Source organism: Rhinoderma darwinii, unplaced genomic scaffold, assembly GCF_050947455.1.
Source record: "Rhinoderma darwinii isolate aRhiDar2 unplaced genomic scaffold, aRhiDar2.hap1 Scaffold_495, whole genome shotgun sequence".
Taxonomy (NCBI): Eukaryota; Metazoa; Chordata; class Amphibia; order Anura; family Rhinodermatidae; genus Rhinoderma; species Rhinoderma darwinii.
This window is the reverse complement of record NW_027464042.1, coordinates 78,541-104,414: the sequence shown is the minus strand read 5'-3', so window position 1 is coordinate 104,414 and position 25,874 is coordinate 78,541. Positions and strand designations below refer to the sequence as shown.

Genomic DNA, 25,874 nt, shown 5'->3' with positions numbered 1-25,874 from the left:
TTTCAGGTCACATCTCTCCCCCTTCCGCTTATACAAGATCGTGATCATGCCTTCTCTCAAGGACGGTGGCATTCTACCCTCCACCACCATCTCCTCATAGAGCTCCAGCAGGTCCGGACTGATCAAGTCCCCCAGCGCTACATAGAGCTCTGCTGGGAGACCATCACTGCCCGGGGTCCTGCCGGGTCTGAAGGATTTAGCGGCAGAGAGCAGTTCCTCCACCGTCAGGGGTACATCCATAGCCTCCGTACCTGCAGGATCAAGATGATTAGTGATACCTGACAGGAATTTATCGGCGGCTTCGGGGTCAGTGGTTTTCCGGGAGTAGAGGCTTCGGTAGTAGTCTGTGACGACTCCCATCACCTCCTTCTTCCCAGAATGCATGTTTCCGGTCTCATCTCGAAGTTCCTTCAGGGGCGTGTGGCCGGCATGGAGTTTCCTGAAAAAGAACGAGTTACATTTCTCACCCTTCTCCAGGTTCTCCACCTTGGAACGAAAGACAATTCGCTTGGATTCCTCCTCAAAGTGCCTTTTCAGGCCCTTTTTGGCTTCCTCCAGCTCCTTCCTGACGTCCCAGCCGCATTGAAGGAGGTCTTGCAGGGATCGCAGCTGACGCTGCATCTCTCTGAAGTCTCTCTTCCTCTCACACGCCTGTTGACGACTTTTTGCCTGAAAGAAACAACGAAATTCAACTTTAACATATTCCCACCAGTCACAGGTTTTGTCAAAGAAAACTTTATCATTCCTCCAAACAATATAGGCGTCTCTAAGTTCCGCCAGTACCTCCTCTCTTTCCAGCAGGGCACAATTCAGCTTCCAGGAGCCAGGGCCGGGAGGAAAACCGTGGCCGATGGCACCCTGGAAGAGAATGGCCCTGTGGTCAGAGAAGAAGCAGGGGACCATGGAGTGCCCATGCTGCTTGACTGCCCGGGAGGTGAACACAAAGTCAATCCGAGAACGAAGTGAGCCATCGGGTCGGCTCCATGAATAGTTCACAGAGCCAATCCCCATGGAGCCCACAACGTCCTGCAAGGATGCTTCGGTTACCATCTCGATAAGCAGTTTGGAACTGACATCCAGTTTGATTGAAGTGCCGGAACTTCGTCCATCCTCTTCGATGGGGCAGTTGAAGTCCCCGGCCATCACCACTGCCCTAGTGGTGGCGAGCTGGGTCCGCAGGGTCTGGAATAGTTCCAGGCGCTCAGCCTTCATAGGGGGAGCGTACACGTTGATGAGCCTAATCGGCTCTCCTGCCCAGGAACCGTCTACGACCAACAAGCGGCCGCAGGCGAGCTCCTGGACAGAGTCAACAGTAAATACGCTTCCCCTAATCAGGATGGCAACCCCTGCAGACTTACAGTCGCCCCCACCAGACCAGTAGGACGGGCCATGGGTCCACTGCCTGGCCAGATGATGGTATGACCTGGAAGAGGGGAGAGTACATTCCTGCAGCATAAATACATCACTCGACTGCTTGGAAAGAAAAGTTAGCACCATCTGACATCTAGTCCTATCTCTAACACTCCTCACATTGAGGCTAAAGATGTTAAGTTTAGCAGCCATGGGGGAGAATAAAGAAGGTTAGTGCAAACGATACACCTTAGTTACCAGTCCGGTCGGGCGGATCCTCCTCTCCTGGCGGGTCCGAAAGATCCAGCAGGCCCTCTGACAAAAATTGTTCCAGGATTGTAGCCACCTGGATGTCTGTTGTGAAGTCGATGACCTCAGGTTCAGACACGAGTTCCTCCACCATCTGCTCCATTTCCTCCTGCTGCGCAAGGGAATCTTCGCAGATTTCCACGACTTGTCGCTTTGAGGACTCAGCAGCTGGGCTGTCCCTCACCTTTCTCTTCCTCTGGATGGCACCTGAGGAGACAAGAGGGGGAAAATCCTCCAGGGAGAGGACTCCAGCAGCTGGAGGGGAAGATGTTAGTGCTGCTGGAGCTGGGGAGAAGGGAGGCTGGGTTGGGAGAGGTGCAGGTGACAGGACCACTGAGATGGGTGGGTAGGAGAAGGTGAGAGCCTCAGTGGGGGTGACAGGGGTTGGGGACGGGGGGGTGGGGAGGGCCGGGCGAGGGAGGGTGGGAAGGGTAGGGCGAGGGAGGGCCGGGAGACGGGGGGGAGGGACTGTCGTCTTCTTACCATCCTTCTTATTCCCGGTCTTCTGCGCCGCTGGAGCTCTGGCTGGGGCGGGGTTCCCTCTGGCCGGAGCTTTCGCCGCTACAGTTGCCCAGGATCGATCCCTCTTCGGGCAGTCCTTGTAGGAGTGGGCTGCTTGTCCGCAGAGGTTGCACATTGTCCGTTTCGGGCAGTCTTTGGTCTCGTGTCCTGTTACCCGGCAGTTCTTGCAGGCGTCCTCCTTGCAGTCCTTCACCGAATGACCCTTCTTGCTGCATCTCCTGCAGATCTGCGGCATGTCCGGGTAGTAGATGAGGCCGTAGGAGTTGCCCAGCGAGAATGACTGGGGCAGGTGTTGGAGGCCGTCTTCCGCGCTGGAATCCTTGTTCAGTCGGACGATTACCGACCACTTGCCAGTCCAGAAGCCGAGTCCGTTCAGGATGTGGGTGGGTTCCCTCACCACTGTGCAGAACCGCTTCAGGAGCGTGGTGATGTCTTTGCCGGGGGTGTGTGGGTTCCGCATTGAGACCGTCACCCGCCTTTCCTCTCTTTGGACAGGGCAGTTGCCCACAAAGCGAGAGAAAGGGGATTCAGGCCTCGCCGCTTTCACCATCTCCCAGTACCTTCTGCAGATGTTGATCGAAGCGAAGGTCACGAAGAACATCCCGGTCATGAAGGCCTGGATGCTGATGGTCTCCGGCTTAGCGAAGCCCTGGTCCAGGAGCATCTTCTGGCAGAACACTTCTTCCGTCATGTCCGGCACTCTCCCGTCCACCTCCTTCAGCTTCAGGGCCACCGTCTGCTTCATCCAGGGCTCCAGGGTTGGAGCAGCCTGGTTCGGCTTCCTGGTGGCCTGTTGGCTTGAGGAGGCTTCAGGAGGAGATGTCCTGGCCTGGGCCGGCTCACCTGGTCCATCAGCCTTCTTCTTCTGGGTGGCAGGGTTGCTGGTTGAGGCCATGGCTTCTTCCAGCTGTTCCTGTCGCTTGGGGAGGATCTTCGATAGCTCTTTCCCGAAGGGGGCGGAGCTATGCAAATCTTCTCCTTGCTGGCCGAGGTTCTTCCACGAAATTTCTTCCGCAGCGGTTCCTCGTCGAGCTTCTTCTGCGGCCGAGCTTCTTCAAAGATCCCCTTCAGCAGCGGCTCTTCTCCGAAGGTCTCTGTCGCAGTTCTCCTTCTTCTTCCCGGCAGCGATCTCCCGGAGCTTCTTCCCCGATGGCGGCTTCTCCCTTCTGGATCGTCGTCTTCGCTGGTTCTTCTCCGCAGTTCGTCGCCGGCTTCGTCTGGAACGCTCTTGGATCGCTAAGCTAGTGTTTATAGCCCCCAGTGGTTCTCCGAGCTATCTATCCTTACAAGGACTGATAAGAACAGATACTACACTTGATCTTAGCCAAAAGGCCGAGAAGCGATAACCCGAATGGGCCGGCCGTTGACCGAGCCTGCCTAATACTGCTGTTCACCCCTTGCAGCGATTGATTCAGCCTACTCCTAGGCAATTCCATGGGGCCCTGCAGGCTCACACACATTTACAGCTACTAAGCGGGAGGGAGGTGAATAAAGGCCGGAGAGGAAGCTACACAGGATTTGCTTCTTTTGCTTGCACCACAATGCAGTGCTGAAAGAGGAGGAATCTACATAAAAACGCCTTCCTGGCAACGCCCAAATGCCCTCCTGCCATGCAGATAAACACTGGCAGCGGCAGCAAGTGCATGCCCACAGCCACCCCTTGTTCCTTCACACCTTGTATCAGCTGTAATCCAGTCCAGTCCAGTCCAGTGCTGCCTGCTGAGCAGCACTGACCAACACTGCCTGGGCCCAGGCTTTTATCTCTGAGGCAGGCCCCATTATGATGTCAGAAAGCTGGCTCTGGAATCCTGAGGGCTCCACTATGACACGTGCAAAGTTCCGTCTGAACTTTATATAAGACGGTGCGGCTCAGTCAGTCACTCAGTGTTGCCTGAGAGGGCAACACTGCAACAGCCGGCCGCCAGGCTGTCTTTTTTTTGCACATTTATTTGCCTCCAGGAGGCCACAAGAGGGAGACAAGGGACTGCAAAATGGAAAATAGGCATCCACCAACTTTACAGACAACTTCTCTTTGCTCCTACAACCTCCATCCTTGCACAGTTTGTTATTCTTCCAGGTAACATAGTAACAAATCCAAATTGCTGCTCTCTTTGTAGGCAAGCAAGGGTTTGTTGCAACTGCAATTCTTACTTCTTCTTGGAAATGTAGGGACGACAGTACATTCCATCACATCCATCTAGTGTACACAGGTAGGTCCATTGTGGCGGGCGGGCTGCTTTAATGGCTGTTTGCTGTTCCCCCTACTCCACTCCACTATTTGACTGTGGTGCTGCATCAATCAATCAGTGGCTGGCTCAGGTGCAGCTCTTTAACCTACCTAAAAGGGAGGGCGGAGAGAAGACAAGGAAGGTGAATGAGCTGTTCCAATGTGAAATGCCGGAAACACAGAAACACAGAAGACACACACACACACACACACACACACACACACACACACACACACACACACACACACACACACACACACACACACACACACACAACAAGAGGTGGCAATGTATTAATTAATTGCATTTAATAAATGAGCTCATTATCACACATGACTGTACAAATGCATTGTCCAACAGGTGTTGAAATAATGGGATTAAAAGGGGAGATCCCATCAGAAAGACAAAAACAATAGCAAACACAAATAGCACTTTTGGAATCTGATTTTAGTCAACACATAAGGGAAGGGTGCACCGGTCCTGGAAATACTGCAATACCAGGTCAATGCGTGGAGTGGACAGAGCAAGCTCTATTTCCATCTCCCTGTTCTAAAAATCCATTTAATATATGGTCCCCAGATAGGGGACGTATCAGATATTAAACTGATAAGAACAGATACTACACTTGATCTTAGCCAAAAGGCCGAGAAGCGATAACCCGAGCGGCCCTTGCCTTGCCCGAGCCTGTCCCATACTGCTGTTCACCCCTTGCAGCGATTGATTCAGCCTACTCCTAGGCAATTCCATGGGGCCCTGCAGGCTCACACACATTTACAGCTACTAAGCGGGAGGGAGGTGAATAAAGGCCGGAGAGGAAGCTACACAGGATTTGCTTCTTTTGCTTGCACCACAATGCAGTGCTGAAAGAGGAGGAATCTACATAAAAACGCCTTCCTGGCAACGCCCAAATGCCCTCCTGCCATGCAGATAAACACTGGCAGCGGCAGCAAGTGCATGCCCACAGCCACCCCTTGTTCCTTCACACCTTGTATCAGCTGTAATCCAGTCCAGTCCAGTCCAGTGCTGCCTGCTGAGCAGCACTGACCAACACTGCCTGGGCCCAGGCTTTTATCTCTGAGGCAGGCCCCATTATGATGTCAGAAAGCTGGCTCTGGAATCCTGAGGGCTCCACTATGACACGTGCAAAGTTCCGTCTGAACTTTATATAAGACGGTGCGGCTCAGTCAGTCACTCAGTGTTGCCTGAGAGGGCAACACTGCAACAGCCGGCCGCCAGGCTGTCTTTTTTTTGCACATTTATTTGCCTCCAGGAGGCCACAAGAGGGAGACAAGGGACTGCAAAATGGAAAATAGGCATCCACCAACTTTACAGACAACTTCTCTTTGCTCCTACAACCTCCATCCTTGCACAGTTTGTTATTCTTCCAGGTAACATAGTAACAAATCCAAATTGCTGCTCTCTTTGTAGGCAAGCAAGGGTTTGTTGCAACTGCAATTCTTACTTCTTCTTGGAAATGTAGGGACGACAGTACATTCCATCACATCCATCTAGTGTACACAGGTAGGTCCATTGTGGCGGGCGGGCTGCTTTAATGGCTGTTTGCTGTTCCCCCTACTCCACTCCACTATTTGACTGTGGTGCTGCATCAATCAATCAGTGGCTGGCTCAGGTGCAGCTCTTTAACCTACCTAAAAGGGAGGGCGGAGAGAAGACAAGGAAGGTGAATGAGCTGTTCCAATGTGAAATGCCGGAAACACAGAAACACAGAAGACACACACACACACACACACACACACACACACACACACACACACACACACACACACACACACACACACACACAACAAGAGGTGGCAATGTATTAATTAATTGCATTTAATAAATGAGCTCATTATCACACATGACTGTACAAATGCATTGTCCAACAGGTGTTGAAATAATGGGATTAAAAGGGGAGATCCCATCAGAAAGACAAAAACAATAGCAAACACAAATAGCACTTTTGGAATCTGATTTTAGTCAACACATAAGGGAAGGGTGCACCGGTCCTGGAAATACTGCAATACCAGGTCAATGCGTGGAGTGGACAGAGCAAGCTCTATTTCCATCTCCCTGTTCTAAAAATCCATTTAATATATGGTCCCCAGATAGGGGACGTATCAGATATTAAACTGATAAGAACAGATACTACACTTGATCTTAGCCAAAAGGCCGAGAAGCGATAACCCGAGCGGCCCTTGCCTTGCCCGAGCCTGTCCCATACTGCTGTTCACCCCTTGCAGCGATTGATTCAGCCTACTCCTAGGCAATTCCATGGGGCCCTGCAGGCTCACACACATTTACAGCTACTAAGCGGGAGGGAGGTGAATAAAGGCCGGAGAGGAAGCTACACAGGATTTGCTTCTTTTGCTTGCACCACAATGCAGTGCTGAAAGAGGAGGAATCTACATAAAAACGCCTTCCTGGCAACGCCCAAATGCCCTCCTGCCATGCAGATAAACACTGGCAGCGGCAGCAAGTGCATGCCCACAGCCACCCCTTGTTCCTTCACACCTTGTATCAGCTGTAATCCAGTCCAGTCCAGTCCAGTGCTGCCTGCTGAGCAGCACTGACCAACACTGCCTGGGCCCAGGCTTTTATCTCTGAGGCAGGCCCCATTATGATGTCAGAAAGCTGGCTCTGGAATCCTGAGGGCTCCACTATGACACGTGCAAAGTTCCGTCTGAACTTTATATAAGACGGTGCGGCTCAGTCAGTCACTCAGTGTTGCCTGAGAGGGCAACACTGCAACAGCCGGCCGCCAGGCTGTCTTTTTTTTGCACATTTATTTGCCTCCAGGAGGCCACAAGAGGGAGACAAGGGACTGCAAAATGGAAAATAGGCATCCACCAACTTTACAGACAACTTCTCTTTGCTCCTACAACCTCCATCCTTGCACAGTTTGTTATTCTTCCAGGTAACATAGTAACAAATCCAAATTGCTGCTCTCTTTGTAGGCAAGCAAGGGTTTGTTGCAACTGCAATTCTTACTTCTTCTTGGAAATGTAGGGACGACAGTACATTCCATCACATCCATCTAGTGTACACAGGTAGGTCCATTGTGGCGGGCGGGCTGCTTTAATGGCTGTTTGCTGTTCCCCCTACTCCACTCCACTATTTGACTGTGGTGCTGCATCAATCAATCAGTGGCTGGCTCAGGTGCAGCTCTTTAACCTACCTAAAAGGGAGGGCGGAGAGAAGACAAGGAAGGTGAATGAGCTGTTCCAATGTGAAATGCCGGAAACACAGAAACACAGAAGACACACACACACACACACACACACACACACACACACACACACACACACACACACACACACACACACACACACACACACACACACAACAAGAGGTGGCAATGTATTAATTAATTGCATTTAATAAATGAGCTCATTATCACACATGACTGTACAAATGCATTGTCCAACAGGTGTTGAAATAATGGGATTAAAAGGGGAGATCCCATCAGAAAGACAAAAACAATAGCAAACACAAATAGCACTTTTGGAATCTGATTTTAGTCAACACATAAGGGAAGGGTGCACCGGTCCTGGAAATACTGCAATACCAGGTCAATGCGTGGAGTGGACAGAGCAAGCTCTATTTCCATCTCCCTGTTCTAAAAATCCATTTAATATATGGTCCCCAGATAGGGGACGTATCAGATATTAAACTGATAAGAACAGATTTTTTTTTTTTTTTTTTTCTTAAAGCCCGAGTCGTGCTTTCTATCACCCAAGTGCATAAAAAGTGCAGAGGTGCCACACAAAAAGTGCACAAGGATGCGGTCTATCGCAGCCCTTCTCTTAAAAGAGAGAGGCCCTCCAAACCATAGGCCTAGAGGATCAAGGATCGATGGTCCCCCCTCGCCGAAGCTTAGGGAGACCCAAACACACTCCTAGGCTTCTACCTGGGCTGCCACCCCAGTGTCCACCTAGGAGCCTGCATCCTAGTTGCACCTCCCCTCCGAAGAAGGGAGGCCGGGTTGCAGGGGAAAAAGGAACCAGAAGGCCACACATTTTCCCCCTAGACCTCAGGAGGGTCCCAAAAGGGCACCGCATCCCAAAATCCTTGTGACAAACGTGACAAACACACAGTGAAAAACAAAATTAAATAAGTGGATGTGCGCTGTGATACAGCCTGGACATCCGCCAGGTATAAAAAAAATTCCTCATCTCCCAGCCAGAAGGCCGGGAGAATAAAGGTGTGTGCTCATATAGCGTGAAAGAGAGTGCGTGCAAGTGTGCCTTCACTCAGTGGGATCCCACCCCCAGTGAGTTAGGGCACCCCAGGGTCACCAGCCCTGGGGCACATAGCAACTCGGGCTTCCAAACTACCCGGCCTAATGACCTCGATCCGGCGGTCGCCTGGTCACCTACAAATGGTACCTTTAAACCAAATGCGTACACCAGAGCGATGACCGTTGTGGTTCCCTGCCCTCACCTCGGCGTTCTGTCATCCCCCTACGATGGCCCACGTACCACCGGCAGGGATGATTACTAACCTCAGCTTGAGCAGGTACTACACTTGATCTTAGCCAAAAGGCCGAGAAGCGATAACCCGAGCGGCCCTTGCCTTGCCCGAGCCTGTCCCATACTGCTGTTCACCCCTTGCAGCGATTGATTCAGCCTACTCCTAGGCAATTCCATGGGGCCCTGCAGGCTCACACACATTTACAGCTACTAAGCGGGAGGGAGGTGAATAAAGGCCGGAGAGGAAGCTACACAGGATTTGCTTCTTTTGCTTGCACCACAATGCAGTGCTGAAAGAGGAGGAATCTACATAAAAACGCCTTCCTGGCAACGCCCAAATGCCCTCCTGCCATGCAGATAAACACTGGCAGCGGCAGCAAGTGCATGCCCACAGCCACCCCTTGTTCCTTCACACCTTGTATCAGCTGTAATCCAGTCCAGTCCAGTCCAGTGCTGCCTGCTGAGCAGCACTGACCAACACTGCCTGGGCCCAGGCTTTTATCTCTGAGGCAGGCCCCATTATGATGTCAGAAAGCTGGCTCTGGAATCCTGAGGGCTCCACTATGACACGTGCAAAGTTCCGTCTGAACTTTATATAAGACGGTGCGGCTCAGTCAGTCACTCAGTGTTGCCTGAGAGGGCAACACTGCAACAGCCGGCCGCCAGGCTGTCTTTTTTTTGCACATTTATTTGCCTCCAGGAGGCCACAAGAGGGAGACAAGGGACTGCAAAATGGAAAATAGGCATCCACCAACTTTACAGACAACTTCTCTTTGCTCCTACAACCTCCATCCTTGCACAGTTTGTTATTCTTCCAGGTAACATAGTAACAAATCCAAATTGCTCTCTTTGTAGGCAAGCAAGGGTTTGTTGCAACTGCAATTCTTACTTCTTCTTGGAAATGTAGGGACGACAGTACATTCCATCACATCCATCTAGTGTACACAGGTAGGTCCATTGTGGCGGGCGGGCTGCTTTAATGGCTGTTTGCTGTTCCCCCTACTCCACTCCACTATTTGACTGTGGTGCTGCATCAATCAATCAGTGGCTGGCTCAGGTGCAGCTCTTTAACCTACCTAAAAGGGAGGGCGGAGAGAAGACAAGGAAGGTGAATGAGCTGTTCCAATGTGAAATGCCGGAAACACAGAAACACAGAAGACACACACACACACACACACACACACACACACACACACACACACACACACACACACACACACACACACACACACACACACACACACAACAAGAGGTGGCAATGTATTAATTAATTGCATTTAATAAATGAGCTCATTATCACACATGACTGTACAAATGCATTGTCCAACAGGTGTTGAAATAATGGGATTAAAAGGGGAGATCCCATCAGAAAGACAAAAACAATAGCAAACACAAATAGCACTTTTGGAATCTGATTTTAGTCAACACATAAGGGAAGGGTGCACCGGTCCTGGAAATACTGCAATACCAGGTCAATGCGTGGAGTGGACAGAGCAAGCTCTATTTCCATCTCCCTGTTCTAAAAATCCATTTAATATATGGTCCCCAGATAGGGGACGTATCAGATATTAAACTGATAAGAACAGATACTACACTTGATCTTAGCCAAAAGGCCGAGAAGCGATAACCCGAGCGGCCCTTGCCTTGCCCGAGCCTGTCCCATACTGCTGTTCACCCCTTGCAGCGATTGATTCAGCCTACTCCTAGGCAATTCCATGGGGCCCTGCAGGCTCACACACATTTACAGCTACTAAGCGGGAGGGAGGTGAATAAAGGCCGGAGAGGAAGCTACACAGGATTTGCTTCTTTTGCTTGCACCACAATGCAGTGCTGAAAGAGGAGGAATCTACATAAAAACGCCTTCCTGGCAACGCCCAAATGCCCTCCTGCCATGCAGATAAACACTGGCAGCGGCAGCAAGTGCATGCCCACAGCCACCCCTTGTTCCTTCACACCTTGTATCAGCTGTAATCCAGTCCAGTCCAGTCCAGTGCTGCCTGCTGAGCAGCACTGACCAACACTGCCTGGGCCCAGGCTTTTATCTCTGAGGCAGGCCCCATTATGATGTCAGAAAGCTGGCTCTGGAATCCTGAGGGCTCCACTATGACACGTGCAAAGTTCCGTCTGAACTTTATATAAGACGGTGCGGCTCAGTCAGTCACTCAGTGTTGCCTGAGAGGGCAACACTGCAACAGCCGGCCGCCAGGCTGTCTTTTTTTTGCACATTTATTTGCCTCCAGGAGGCCACAAGAGGGAGACAAGGGACTGCAAAATGGAAAATAGGCATCCACCAACTTTACAGACAACTTCTCTTTGCTCCTACAACCTCCATCCTTGCACAGTTTGTTATTCTTCCAGGTAACATAGTAACAAATCCAAATTGCTGCTCTCTTTGTAGGCAAGCAAGGGTTTGTTGCAACTGCAATTCTTACTTCTTCTTGGAAATGTAGGGACGACAGTACATTCCATCACATCCATCTAGTGTACACAGGTAGGTCCATTGTGGCGGGCGGGCTGCTTTAATGGCTGTTTGCTGTTCCCCCTACTCCACTCCACTATTTGACTGTGGTGCTGCATCAATCAATCAGTGGCTGGCTCAGGTGCAGCTCTTTAACCTACCTAAAAGGGAGGGCGGAGAGAAGACAAGGAAGGTGAATGAGCTGTTCCAATGTGAAATGCCGGAAACACAGAAACACAGAAGACACACACACACACACACACACACACACACACACACACACACACACACACACACACACACACACACACACACACACACAACAAGAGGTGGCAATGTATTAATTAATTGCATTTAATAAATGAGCTCATTATCACACATGACTGTACAAATGCATTGTCCAACAGGTGTTGAAATAATGGGATTAAAAGGGGAGATCCCATCAGAAAGACAAAAACAATAGCAAACACAAATAGCACTTTTGGAATCTGATTTTAGTCAACACATAAGGGAAGGGTGCACCGGTCCTGGAAATACTGCAATACCAGGTCAATGCGTGGAGTGGACAGAGCAAGCTCTATTTCCATCTCCCTGTTCTAAAAATCCATTTAATATATGGTCCCCAGATAGGGGACGTATCAGATATTAAACTGATAAGAACAGATACTACACTTGATCTTAGCCAAAAGGCCGAGAAGCGATAACCCGAGCGGCCCTTGCCTTGCCCGAGCCTGTCCCATACTGCTGTTCACCCCTTGCAGCGATTGATTCAGCCTACTCCTAGGCAATTCCATGGGGCCCTGCAGGCTCACACACATTTACAGCTACTAAGCGGGAGGGAGGTGAATAAAGGCCGGAGAGGAAGCTACACAGGATTTGCTTCTTTTGCTTGCACCACAATGCAGTGCTGAAAGAGGAGGAATCTACATAAAAACGCCTTCCTGGCAACGCCCAAATGCCCTCCTGCCATGCAGATAAACACTGGCAGCGGCAGCAAGTGCATGCCCACAGCCACCCCTTGTTCCTTCACACCTTGTATCAGCTGTAATCCAGTCCAGTCCAGTCCAGTGCTGCCTGCTGAGCAGCACTGACCAACACTGCCTGGGCCCAGGCTTTTATCTCTGAGGCAGGCCCCATTATGATGTCAGAAAGCTGGCTCTGGAATCCTGAGGGCTCCACTATGACACGTGCAAAGTTCCGTCTGAACTTTATATAAGACGGTGCGGCTCAGTCAGTCACTCAGTGTTGCCTGAGAGGGCAACACTGCAACAGCCGGCCGCCAGGCTGTCTTTTTTTTGCACATTTATTTGCCTCCAGGAGGCCACAAGAGGGAGACAAGGGACTGCAAAATGGAAAATAGGCATCCACCAACTTTACAGACAACTTCTCTTTGCTCCTACAACCTCCATCCTTGCACAGTTTGTTATTCTTCCAGGTAACATAGTAACAAATCCAAATTGCTGCTCTCTTTGTAGGCAAGCAAGGGTTTGTTGCAACTGCAATTCTTACTTCTTCTTGGAAATGTAGGGACGACAGTACATTCCATCACATCCATCTAGTGTACACAGGTAGGTCCATTGTGGCGGGCGGGCTGCTTTAATGGCTGTTTGCTGTTCCCCCTACTCCACTCCACTATTTGACTGTGGTGCTGCATCAATCAATCAGTGGCTGGCTCAGGTGCAGCTCTTTAACCTACCTAAAAGGGAGGGCGGAGAGAAGACAAGGAAGGTGAATGAGCTGTTCCAATGTGAAATGCCGGAAACACAGAAACACAGAAGACACACACACACACACACACACACACACACACACACACACACACACACACACACACACACACACACACACACACACACACAACAAGAGGTGGCAATGTATTAATTAATTGCATTTAATAAATGAGCTCATTATCACACATGACTGTACAAATGCATTGTCCAACAGGTGTTGAAATAATGGGATTAAAAGGGGAGATCCCATCAGAAAGACAAAAACAATAGCAAACACAAATAGCACTTTTGGAATCTGATTTTAGTCAACACATAAGGGAAGGGTGCACCGGTCCTGGAAATACTGCAATACCAGGTCAATGCGTGGAGTGGACAGAGCAAGCTCTATTTCCATCTCCCTGTTCTAAAAATCCATTTAATATATGGTCCCCAGATAGGGGACGTATCAGATATTAAACTGATAAGAACAGATACTACACTTGATCTTAGCCAAAAGGCCGAGAAGCGATAACCCGAGCGGCCCTTGCCTTGCCCGAGCCTGTCCCATACTGCTGTTCACCCCTTGCAGCGATTGATTCAGCCTACTCCTAGGCAATTCCATGGGGCCCTGCAGGCTCACACACATTTACAGCTACTAAGCGGGAGGGAGGTGAATAAAGGCCGGAGAGGAAGCTACACAGGATTTGCTTCTTTTGCTTGCACCACAATGCAGTGCTGAAAGAGGAGGAATCTACATAAAAACGCCTTCCTGGCAACGCCCAAATGCCCTCCTGCCATGCAGATAAACACTGGCAGCGGCAGCAAGTGCATGCCCACAGCCACCCCTTGTTCCTTCACACCTTGTATCAGCTGTAATCCAGTCCAGTCCAGTCCAGTGCTGCCTGCTGAGCAGCACTGACCAACACTGCCTGGGCCCAGGCTTTTATCTCTGAGGCAGGCCCCATTATGATGTCAGAAAGCTGGCTCTGGAATCCTGAGGGCTCCACTATGACACGTGCAAAGTTCCGTCTGAACTTTATATAAGACGGTGCGGCTCAGTCAGTCACTCAGTGTTGCCTGAGAGGGCAACACTGCAACAGCCGGCCGCCAGGCTGTCTTTTTTTTGCACATTTATTTGCCTCCAGGAGGCCACAAGAGGGAGACAAGGGACTGCAAAATGGAAAATAGGCATCCACCAACTTTACAGACAACTTCTCTTTGCTCCTACAACCTCCATCCTTGCACAGTTTGTTATTCTTCCAGGTAACATAGTAACAAATCCAAATTGCTGCTCTCTTTGTAGGCAAGCAAGGGTTTGTTGCAACTGCAATTCTTACTTCTTCTTGGAAATGTAGGGACGACAGTACATTCCATCACATCCATCTAGTGTACACAGGTAGGTCCATTGTGGCGGGCGGGCTGCTTTAATGGCTGTTTGCTGTTCCCCCTACTCCACTCCACTATTTGACTGTGGTGCTGCATCAATCAATCAGTGGCTGGCTCAGGTGCAGCTCTTTAACCTACCTAAAAGGGAGGGCGGAGAGAAGACAAGGAAGGTGAATGAGCTGTTCCAATGTGAAATGCCGGAAACACAGAAACACAGAAGACACACACACACACACACACACACACACACACACACACACACACACACACACACACACACACACACACACACACACACACAACAAGAGGTGGCAATGTATTAATTAATTGCATTTAATAAATGAGCTCATTATCACACATGACTGTACAAATGCATTGTCCAACAGGTGTTGAAATAATGGGATTAAAAGGGGAGATCCCATCAGAAAGACAAAAACAATAGCAAACACAAATAGCACTTTTGGAATCTGATTTTAGTCAACACATAAGGGAAGGGTGCACCGGTCCTGGAAATACTGCAATACCAGGTCAATGCGTGGAGTGGACAGAGCAAGCTCTATTTCCATCTCCCTGTTCTAAAAATCCATTTAATATATGGTCCCCAGATAGGGGACGTATCAGATATTAAACTGATAAGAACAGATTTTTTGATTGAAAAATGCTTTATTGACAATCAATCGTCATCATACAAACATTACTGCGACGCAGCGCAAGCCATGAAGCAGCAAATAATAAATAATAACAGTCGTCAAACATAACATGACAGTATAATACACAGTACAGGCTAGCCTATGCTATACATTACACCACATGCTACACTAATCATTCTTGCATTCACTAAAGCCAAACAACAAAGCATTACAGACAAGTGATGGGATAGGGGAGTGGGTAGGAGGGGATAGGGAAGGGGGAAATCACAGGCCCGAAGCTTTATTGAAAGACAACACACAAGAAGGGAGAGTGGGGGGAAGGGGAGTATCAGTCCTCTTCCTCATCGACGTCCGGGCTGTCCCAGGTGGAATAGTCTCTGAGCAGGCTGTGGATCAGCCTGCGGCAGTCCTGGACGGACACACTCTCTCTCCGCAAAATCAGACGGTTCCTGGCAAACCATATAGCGTCCTTAAAGCAGTTCATAAGGCGCCAGGCTTCCTGGATTGCTCCATCCGTGGTATTCCCAGGAAATAGTCCATAAAGTACCGAGCGGTACGACAGTCTGTTCCTGGGTACTGAGTCCTTGAGTTCATGTTCCAAGGCTTTCAACAGACCCTGTGCAAAGGGGCACTGCCAGAAAATGTGCAAAGATGTTTCCTCCGTGAAGGGGCACCTGGGGCAGTACCGGGTCTTGCACAGGTTGCGGGCATGCATGAATGACCTAAGAGGCAGTCCTCCCTGGATGGCCATCCATGAAATGTCCTTGTGCCCGTTGGTCAACCTGCCAGATGACACGTTAGTCCAAACAGTCTCCAACGTGTCGGCATGAAGCCCTGGAACAGACTCCAGTGAGTCCTTTGCTCTGATGTGCTTGTGGATCGTCTTAGGTTTCCACAAGTCGGGCTTAAGACCCTCCAGTTGATGCTCCCTCACGAACCGGACGACATCTCCGTAGAACCAGGGAGCGTGCCAGTTGTAAGGGAAGGAGCTGTCCCACTTGTCCCAGCCAAAACCTCGCCAGAGGGGAAGGAGGAAGTAGCGGGACATGGCCTTGCCCGCAGAGCCGTTTGCTGTCCTCAGAGTCCTACGAACACAGTCACATACAAAAGCGATCCGCAGCAGAGTGGGAATGTCGGGTATACCCTTCCCACCTTTGCGGGGCTCCTTGTACATAACAGTCCGCTTTACTCTGTCCATTTTCGAGCCCCAGATGAAGCGAAACACAGTCCTGGTAATGGCCCTCGAGACGGTGGCAAGAGGGGGCCATGCCTGTGCAGTGTATTGTAGCACAGGCAAGACTTCGTTACGCAGGACCATTGCTTTGCCCTCAATAGTGAGTTGTCTGAGGCTCCACAGTCCGATCCTTTGGTTGACTTTGGCCAAGCGTTCTTCCCACGACTTTAGGGCTGCACCTTCCTTACCGAACCAGACTCCCAGAATTTTGATGAAGTCCGGCTTGATAGTAAACGGGAAGGAGGCAGGAGAAGGCAGGTACCACTTTCCGAAGAGCATGGCTTCCGACTTCCCGCAGTTGACTTTTGCCCCTGAAGCGCGTCCGAACTCCTCACAGGTCTGGACGAGTGCAGTCACCGAACTCTGGTCAGCGCAGAAGACGGTCACGTCGTCCATGTACAGCGAGCATTTGACCTCGAAGTGTCCTGGACCTGGTGCGGTGATCCCTCTGATCTCTCCATTCTGCCGGATAGCCTCTGCGAAGAGCTCTATAACACAAACAAAAAGGAGAGGTGAAAGAGGACAGCCTTGTCTAACCCCCGACGATACAGGAAAGGGGTCAGTCTTCCAGCCGTTCACCAGCACCGAGCTGTAAATGTCGCAATACATCAGGTTAACATACAAACAGAACAACCTGCCAAGCCGCAGCCTACGCAGAGCCTTACCCATGAATTCGTGAGAGACCCGGTCAAAAGCCTTCTCCTGATCCAGACTGACCAGGGCCGCGTGTGTACGGCGGCTTTGCATGTAATGCACCGTGTCCCTCACCAGGGCAAGACTGTCGGCCACCCTACGGCCAGGAATGCCGCAGGTTTGGTCCGATCCGATGATCTGTCCGATGACAACCTTCAGTCTGTTGGCCAATACTTTGGCGAGGATCTTGTAGTCCACGTTCAGGAGAGAGATGGGACGCCAGTTTTTCAGGTCACATCTCTCCCCCTTCCGCTTATACAAGATCGTGATCATGCCTTCTCTCAAGGACGGTGGCATTCTACCCTCCACCACCATCTCCTCATAGAGCTCCAGCAGGTCCGGACTGATCAAGTCCCCCAGCGCTACATAGAGCTCTGCTGGGAGACCATCACTGCCCGGGGTCCTGCCGGGTCTGAAGGATTTAGCGGCAGAGAGCAGTTCCTCCACCGTCAGGGGTACATCCATAGCCTCCGTACCTGCAGGATCAAGATGATTAGTGATACCTGACAGGAATTTATCGGCGGCTTCGGGGTCAGTGGTTTTCCGGGAGTAGAGGCTTTGGTAGTAGTCTGTGACGACTCCCATCACCTCCTTCTTCCCAGAATGCATGTTTCCGGTCTCATCTCGAAGTTCCTTCAGGGGCGTGTGGCCGGCATGGAGTTTCCTGAAAAAGAACGAGTTACATTTCTCACCCTTCTCCAGGTTCTCCACCTTGGAACGAAAGACAATTCGCTTGGATTCCTCCTCAAAGTGCCTTTTCAGGCCCTTTTTGGCTTCCTCCAGCTCCTTCCTGACGTCCCAGCCGCATTGAAGGAGGTCTTGAAGGGATCGCAGCTGACGCTGCATCTCTCTGAAGTCTCTCTTCCTCTCACACGCCTGTTGACGACTTTTTGCCTGAAAGAAACAACGAAATTCAACTTTAACATATTCCCACCAGTCACAGGTTTTGTCAAAGAAAACTTTATCATTCCTCCAAACAATATAGGCGTCTCTAAGTTCCGCCAGTACCTCCTCTCTTTCCAGCAGGGCACAATTCAGCTTCCAGGAGCCAGGGCCGGGAGGAAAACCGTGGCCGATGGCACCCTGGAAGAGAATGGCCCTGTGGTCAGAGAAGAAGCAGGGGACCATGGAGTGCCCATGCTGCTTGACTGCCCGGGAGGTGAACACAAAGTCAATCCGAGAACGAAGTGAGCCATCGGGTCGGCTCCATGAATAGTTCACAGAGCCAATCCCCATGGAGCCCACAACGTCCTGCAAGGATGCTTCGGTTACCATCTCGATAAGCAGTTTGGAACTGACATCCAGTTTGATTGAAGTGCCGGAACTTCGTCCATCCTCTTCGATGGGGCAGTTGAAGTCCCCGGCCATCACCACTGCCCTAGTGGTGGCGAGCTGGGTCCGCAGGGTCTGGAATAGTTCCAGGCGCTCAGCCTTCATAGGGGGAGCGTACACGTTGATGAGCCTAATCGGCTCTCCTGCCCAGGAACCGTCTACGACCAACAAGCGGCCGCAGGCGAGCTCCTGGACAGAGTCAACAGTAAATACGCTTCCCCTAATCAGGATGGCAACCCCTGCAGACTTACAGTCGCCCCCACCAGACCAGTAGGACGGGCCATGGGTCCACTGCCTGGCCAGATGATGGTATGACCTGGAAGAGGGGAGAGTACATTCCTGCAGCATAAATACATCACTCGACTGCTTGGAAAGAAAAGTTAGCACCATCTGACATCTAGTCCTATCTCTAACACTCCTCACATTGAGGCTAAAGATGTTAAGTTTAGCAGCCATGGGGGAGAATAAAGAAGGTTAGTGCAAACGATACACCTTAGTTACCAGTCCGGTCGGGCGGATCCTCCTCTCCTGGCGGGTCCGAAAGATCCAGCAGGCCCTCTGACAAAAATTGTTCCAGGATTGTAGCCACCTGGATGTCTGTTGTGAAGTCGATGACCTCAGGTTCAGACACGAGTTCCTCCACCATCTGCTCCATTTCCTCCTGCTGCGCAAGGGAATCTTCGCAGATTTCCACGACTTGTCGCTTTGAGGACTCAGCAGCTGGGCTGTCCCTCACCTTTCTCTTCCTCTGGATGGCACCTGAGGAGACAAGAGGGGGAAAATCCTCCAGGGAGAGGACTCCAGCAGCTGGAGGGGAAGATGTTAGTGCTGCTGGAGCTGGGGAGAAGGGAGGCTGGGTTGGGAGAGGTGCAGGTGACAGGACCACTGAGATGGGTGGGTAGGAGAAGGTGAGAGCCTCAGTGGGGGTGACAGGGGTTGGGGACGGGGGGGTGGGGAGGGCCGGGCGAGGGAGGGTGGGAAGGGTAGGGCGAGGGAGGGCCGGGAGACGGGGGGGAGGGACTGTCGTCTTCTTACCATCCTTCTTATTCCCGGTCTTCTGCGCCGCTGGAGCTCTGGCTGGGGCGGGGTTCCCTCTGGCCGGAGCTTTCGCCGCTACAGTTGCCCAGGATCGATCCCTCTTCGGGCAGTCCTTGTAGGAGTGGGCTGCTTGTCCGCAGAGGTTGCACATTGTCCGTTTCGGGCAGTCTTTGGTCTCGTGTCCTGTTACCCGGCAGTTCTTGCAGGCGTCCTCCTTGCAGTCCTTCACCGAATGACCCTTCTTGCTGCATCTCCTGCAGATCTGCGGCATGTCCGGGTAGTAGATGAGGCCGTAGGAGTTGCCCAGCGAGAATGACTGGGGCAGGTGTTGGAGGCCGTCTTCCGCGCTGGAATCCTTGTTCAGTCGGACGATTACCGACCACTTGCCAGTCCAGAAGCCGAGTCCGTTCAGGATGTGGGTGGGTTCCCTCACCACTGTGCAGAACCGCTTCAGGAGCGTGGTGATGTCTTTGCCGGGGGTGTGTGGGTTCCGCATTGAGACCGTCACCCGCCTTTCCTCTCTTTGGACAGGGCAGTTGCCCACAAAGCGAGAGAAAGGGGATTCAGGCCTCGCCGCTTTCACCATCTCCCAGTACCTTCTGCAGATGTTGATCGAAGCGAAGGTCACGAAGAACATCCCGGTCATGAAGGCCTGGATGCTGATGGTCTCCGGCTTAGCGAAGCCCTGGTCCAGGAGCATCTTCTGGCAGAACACTTCTTCCGTCATGTCCGGCACTCTCCCGTCCACCTCCTTCAGCTTCAGGGCCACCGTCTGCTTCATCCAGGGCTCCAGGGTTGGAGCAGCCTGGTTCGGCTTCCTGGTGGCCTGTTGGCTTGAGGAGGCTTCAGGAGGAGATGTCCTGGCCTGGGCCGGCTCACCTGGTCCATCAGCCTTCTTCTTCTGGGTGGCAGGGTTGCTGGTTGAGGCCATGGCTTCTTCCAGCTGTTCCTGTCGCTTGGGGAGGATCTTCGATAGCTCTTTCCCGAAGGGGGCGGAGCTATGCAAATCTTCTCCTTGCTGGCCGAGGTTCTTCCACGAAATTTCTTCCGCAGCGGTTCCTCGTCGAGCTTCTTCTGCGGCCGAGCTTCTTCAAAGATCCCCTTCAGCAGCGGCTCTTCTCCGAAGGTCTCTGTCGCAGTTCTCCTTCTTCTTCCCGGCAGCGATCTCCCGGAGCTTCTTCCCCGATGGCGGCTTCTCCCTTCTGGATCGTCGTCTTCGCTGGTTCTTCTCCGCAGTTCGTCGCCGGCTTCGTCTGGAACGCTCTTGGATCGCTAAGCTAGTGTTTATAGCCCCCAGTGGTTCTCCGAGCTATCTATCCTTACAAGGACTGATAAGAACAGATACTACACTTGATCTTAGCCAAAAGGCCGAGAAGCGATAACCCGAGCGGCCCTTGCCTTGCCCGAGCCTGTCCCATACTGCTGTTCACCCCTTGCAGCGATTGATTCAGCCTACTCCTAGGCAATTCCATGGGGCCCTGCAGGCTCACACACATTTACAGCTACTAAGCGGGAGGGAGGTGAATAAAGGCCGGAGAGGAAGCTACACAGGATTTGCTTCTTTTGCTTGCACCACAATGCAGTGCTGAAAGAGGAGGAATCTACATAAAAACGCCTTCCTGGCAACGCCCAAATGCCCTCCTGCCATGCAGATAAACACTGGCAGCGGCAGCAAGTGCATGCCCACAGCCACCCCTTGTTCCTTCACACCTTGTATCAGCTTTAATCCAGTCCAGTGCTGCCTGCTGAGCAGCACTGACCAACACTGCCTGGGCCCAGGCTTTTATCTATCTCTGAGGCCCCATTATGATGTCAGAAAGCTGGCTCTGGAATCCTGAGGGCTCCACTATGACACGTGCAAAGTTCCGTCTGAACTTTATATAAGACGGTGAGGCTCAGTCAGTCACTCAGTGTTGCCTGAGAGGGCAACACTGCAACAGCCGGCCGCCAGGCTGTCTTTTTTTTGCACATTTATTTGCCTCCAGGAGGCCACAAGAGGGAGACAAGGGACTGCAAAATGGAAAATAAGCATCCACCAACTTTACAGACAACTTCTCCTTGCTCCTACAACCTCCATCCTTGCACAGTTTGTTATTCTTCCAGGTAACAAAGTAACAAATCCAAATTGCTGCTCTCTTTGTAGGCAAGCAAGGGTTTGTTGCAACTGCAATTCTTACTTCTTCTTGAAATGTAGGGACGACAGTACATTCCATCACATCCATCTAGTGTACACAGGTAGGTCCATTGTGGCGGGTAGGCGGCTGGCTGCTTTAATGGCTGTTTGCTGTTCCCCTACTCCACTCCACTCCACTATTTGACTGTGGTGCTGCATCAATCAGTGGCTGGCTCAGGTGCAGCTCTTTAACTTACCTAGGAGGGAGGGCGGAGAGAAGACAAGGAAGGTGAATGAGCTGTTCCAATGTGAAATGCCGGAAACACAGAAACACAGAAGACACACACACACACACACACACACACAACAAGAGGTGGCAATGTATTCATTAATTGCATTTAATAAATGAGCTCATTATCACACATGACTGTACAAATGCATTGTCCAACAGGTGTTGAAATAATGGGATTAAAAGGGGAGATCCCATCAGAAAGACAAAAACAATAGCAAACACAAATAGCACTTTTGGAATCTGATTTTAGTCAACACATAAGGGAAGGGTGCACCGGTCCTGGAAATACTGCAATACCAGGTCAATGCGTGGAGTGGACAGAGCAAGCTCTATTTCCATCTCCCTGTTCTAAAAATCCATTTAATATATGGTCCCCAGATAGGGGACGTATCAGATATTAAACTGATAAGAACAGATACTACACTTGATCTTAGCCAAAAGGCCGAGAAGCGATAACCCGAGCGGCCCTTGCCTTGCCCGAGCCTGTCCCATACTGCTGTTCACCCCTTGCAGCGATTGATTCAGCCTACTCCTAGGCAATTCCATGGGGCCCTGCAGGCTCACACACATTTACAGCTACTAAGCGGGAGGGAGGTGAATAAAGGCCGGAGAGGAAGCTACACAGGATTTGCTTCTTTTGCTTGCACCACAATGCAGTGCTGAAAGAGGAGGAATCTACATAAAAACGCCTTCCTGGCAACGCCCAAATGCCCTCCTGCCATGCAGATAAACACTGGCAGCGGCAGCAAGTGCATGCCCACAGCCACCCCTTGTTCCTTCACACCTTGTATCAGCTGTAATCCAGTCCAGTCCAGTCCAGTGCTGCCTGCTGAGCAGCACTGACCAACACTGCCTGGGCCCAGGCTTTTATCTCTGAGGCAGGCCCCATTATGATGTCAGAAAGCTGGCTCTGGAATCCTGAGGGCTCCACTATGACACGTGCAAAGTTCCGTCTGAACTTTATATAAGACGGTGCGGCTCAGTCAGTCACTCAGTGTTGCCTGAGAGGGCAACACTGCAACAGCCGGCCGCCAGGCTGTCTTTTTTTTGCACATTTATTTGCCTCCAGGAGGCCACAAGAGGGAGACAAGGGACTGCAAAATGGAAAATAGGCATCCACCAACTTTACAGACAACTTCTCTTTGCTCCTACAACCTCCATCCTTGCACAGTTTGTTATTCTTCCAGGTAACATAGTAACAAATCCAAATTGCTGCTCTCTTTGTAGGCAAGCAAGGGTTTGTTGCAACTGCAATTCTTACTTCTTCTTGGAAATGTAGGGACGACAGTACATTCCATCACATCCATCTAGTGTACACAGGTAGGTCCATTGTGGCGGGCGGGCTGCTTTAATGGCTGTTTGCTGTTCCCCCTACTCCACTCCACTATTTGACTGTGGTGCTGCATCAATCAATCAGTGGCTGGCTCAGGTGCAGCTCTTTAACCTACCTAAAAGGGAGGGCGGAGAGAAGACAAGGAAGGTGAATGAGCTGTTCCAATGTGAAATGCCGGAAACACAGAAACACAGAAGACACACACACACACACACACACACACACACACACACACACACACACACACACACACACACACACACACACACACACACACAACAAGAGGTGGCAATGTATTAATTAATTGCATTTAATAAATGAGCTCATTATCACACATGACTGTACAAATGCATTGTCCAACAGGTGTTGAAATAATGGGATTAAAAGGGGAGATCCCATCAGAAAGACAAAAACAATAGCAAACACAAATAGCACTTTTGGAATCTGATTTTAGTCAACACATAAGGGAAGGGTGCACCGGTCCTGGAAATACTGCAATACCAGGTCAATGCGTGGAGTGGACAGAGCAAGCTCTATTTCCATCTCCCTGTTCTAAAAATCCATTTAATATATGGTCCCCAGATAGGGGACGTATCAGATATTAAACTGATAAGAACAGATACTACACTTGATCTTAGCCAAAAGGCCGAGAAGCGATAACCCGAGCGGCCCTTGCCTTGCCCGAGCCTGTCCCATACTGCTGTTCACCCCTTGCAGCGATTGATTCAGCCTACTCCTAGGCAATTCCATGGGGCCCTGCAGGCTCACACACATTTACAGCTACTAAGCGGGAGGGAGGTGAATAAAGGCCGGAGAGGAAGCTACACAGGATTTGCTTCTTTTGCTTGCACCACAATGCAGTGCTGAAAGAGGAGGAATCTACATAAAAACGCCTTCCTGGCAACGCCCAAATGCCCTCCTGCCATGCAGATAAACACTGGCAGCGGCAGCAAGTGCATGCCCACAGCCACCCCTTGTTCCTTCACACCTTGTATCAGCTGTAATCCAGTCCAGTCCAGTCCAGTGCTGCCTGCTGAGCAGCACTGACCAACACTGCCTGGGCCCAGGCTTTTATCTCTGAGGCAGGCCCCATTATGATGTCAGAAAGCTGGCTCTGGAATCCTGAGGGCTCCACTATGACACGTGCAAAGTTCCGTCTGAACTTTATATAAGACGGTGCGGCTCAGTCAGTCACTCAGTGTTGCCTGAGAGGGCAACACTGCAACAGCCGGCCGCCAGGCTGTCTTTTTTTTGCACATTTATTTGCCTCCAGGAGGCCACAAGAGGGAGACAAGGGACTGCAAAATGGAAAATAGGCATCCACCAACTTTACAGACAACTTCTCTTTGCTCCTACAACCTCCATCCTTGCACAGTTTGTTATTCTTCCAGGTAACATAGTAACAAATCCAAATTGCTGCTCTCTTTGTAGGCAAGCAAGGGTTTGTTGCAACTGCAATTCTTACTTCTTCTTGGAAATGTAGGGACGACAGTACATTCCATCACATCCATCTAGTGTACACAGGTAGGTCCATTGTGGCGGGCGGGCTGCTTTAATGGCTGTTTGCTGTTCCCCCTACTCCACTCCACTATTTGACTGTGGTGCTGCATCAATCAATCAGTGGCTGGCTCAGGTGCAGCTCTTTAACCTACCTAAAAGGGAGGGCGGAGAGAAGACAAGGAAGGTGAATGAGCTGTTCCAATGTGAAATGCCGGAAACACAGAAACACAGAAGACACACACACACACACACACACACACACACACACACACACACACACACACACACACACACACACACACACACACACACACACACACACACAACAAGAGGTGGCAATGTATTAATTAATTGCATTTAATAAATGAGCTCATTATCACACATGACTGTACAAATGCATTGTCCAACAGGTGTTGAAATAATGGGATTAAAAGGGGAGATCCCATCAGAAAGACAAAAACAATAGCAAACACAAATAGCACTTTTGGAATCTGATTTTAGTCAACACATAAGGGAAGGGTGCACCGGTCCTGGAAATACTGCAATACCAGGTCAATGCGTGGAGTGGACAGAGCAAGCTCTATTTCCATCTCCCTGTTCTAAAAATCCATTTAATATATGGTCCCCAGATAGGGGACGTATCAGATATTAAACTGATAAGAACAGATACTACACTTGATCTTAGCCAAAAGGCCGAGAAGCGATAACCCGAGCGGCCCTTGCCTTGCCCGAGCCTGTCCCATACTGCTGTTCACCCCTTGCAGCGATTGATTCAGCCTACTCCTAGGCAATTCCATGGGGCCCTGCAGGCTCACACACATTTACAGCTACTAAGCGGGAGGGAGGTGAATAAAGGCCGGAGAGGAAGCTACACAGGATTTGCTTCTTTTGCTTGCACCACAATGCAGTGCTGAAAGAGGAGGAATCTACATAAAAACGCCTTCCTGGCAACGCCCAAATGCCCTCCTGCCATGCAGATAAACACTGGCAGCGGCAGCAAGTGCATGCCCACAGCCACCCCTTGTTCCTTCACACCTTGTATCAGCTGTAATCCAGTCCAGTCCAGTCCAGTGCTGCCTGCTGAGCAGCACTGACCAACACTGCCTGGGCCCAGGCTTTTATCTCTGAGGCAGGCCCCATTATGATGTCAGAAAGCTGGCTCTGGAATCCTGAGGGCTCCACTATGACACGTGCAAAGTTCCGTCTGAACTTTATATAAGACGGTGCGGCTCAGTCAGTCACTCAGTGTTGCCTG

At 50.8% G+C, this 25,874-nt stretch overlaps 9 non-coding genes and 4 pseudogenes across 9 annotated transcripts; all 13 read right to left on the bottom strand.

Annotated features, from left to right (window-relative positions):
• Positions 1-3,423: 3,423 nt before the first annotated feature.
• On the bottom strand, positions 3,424-3,525 carry LOC142720265 (U2 spliceosomal RNA; annotated as a pseudogene).
• A 1,348-nt stretch (positions 3,526-4,873) lies between these two features.
• LOC142720301 (U2 spliceosomal RNA) lies at positions 4,874-5,064 on the bottom strand. Its single transcript, XR_012873092.1, has one exon. It is a non-coding gene; the product is annotated as a U2 spliceosomal RNA (small nuclear RNA).
• Positions 5,065-6,402: 1,338 nt separating this feature from the next.
• On the bottom strand, positions 6,403-6,593 carry LOC142720300 (U2 spliceosomal RNA). Its single transcript, XR_012873090.1, has one exon. It is a non-coding gene; the product is annotated as a U2 spliceosomal RNA (small nuclear RNA).
• Positions 6,594-7,943: 1,350 nt separating this feature from the next.
• On the bottom strand, positions 7,944-8,126 carry LOC142720259 (U2 spliceosomal RNA). The gene has a single exon (XR_012873061.1). It is a non-coding gene; the product is annotated as a U2 spliceosomal RNA (small nuclear RNA).
• Positions 8,127-8,896: 770 nt separating this feature from the next.
• LOC142720269 (U2 spliceosomal RNA) lies at positions 8,897-8,966 on the bottom strand (annotated as a pseudogene).
• A 1,349-nt stretch (positions 8,967-10,315) lies between these two features.
• Positions 10,316-10,506, bottom strand: LOC142720299 (U2 spliceosomal RNA). The gene has a single exon (XR_012873089.1). It is a non-coding gene; the product is annotated as a U2 spliceosomal RNA (small nuclear RNA).
• Positions 10,507-11,850: 1,344 nt separating this feature from the next.
• On the bottom strand, positions 11,851-12,041 carry LOC142720298 (U2 spliceosomal RNA). The gene has a single exon (XR_012873088.1). It is a non-coding gene; the product is annotated as a U2 spliceosomal RNA (small nuclear RNA).
• Positions 12,042-13,387: 1,346 nt separating this feature from the next.
• LOC142720297 (U2 spliceosomal RNA) lies at positions 13,388-13,578 on the bottom strand. The gene has a single exon (XR_012873087.1). It is a non-coding gene; the product is annotated as a U2 spliceosomal RNA (small nuclear RNA).
• A 1,346-nt stretch (positions 13,579-14,924) lies between these two features.
• LOC142720243 (U2 spliceosomal RNA) lies at positions 14,925-15,099 on the bottom strand (annotated as a pseudogene).
• A 5,560-nt stretch (positions 15,100-20,659) lies between these two features.
• LOC142720264 (U2 spliceosomal RNA) lies at positions 20,660-20,761 on the bottom strand (annotated as a pseudogene).
• A 1,288-nt stretch (positions 20,762-22,049) lies between these two features.
• LOC142720296 (U2 spliceosomal RNA) lies at positions 22,050-22,240 on the bottom strand. The gene has a single exon (XR_012873086.1). It is a non-coding gene; the product is annotated as a U2 spliceosomal RNA (small nuclear RNA).
• Positions 22,241-23,586: 1,346 nt separating this feature from the next.
• LOC142720294 (U2 spliceosomal RNA) lies at positions 23,587-23,777 on the bottom strand. The gene has a single exon (XR_012873085.1). It is a non-coding gene; the product is annotated as a U2 spliceosomal RNA (small nuclear RNA).
• A 1,356-nt stretch (positions 23,778-25,133) lies between these two features.
• Positions 25,134-25,324, bottom strand: LOC142720293 (U2 spliceosomal RNA). The gene has a single exon (XR_012873084.1). It is a non-coding gene; the product is annotated as a U2 spliceosomal RNA (small nuclear RNA).
• Positions 25,325-25,874: the final 550 nt, after the last annotated feature.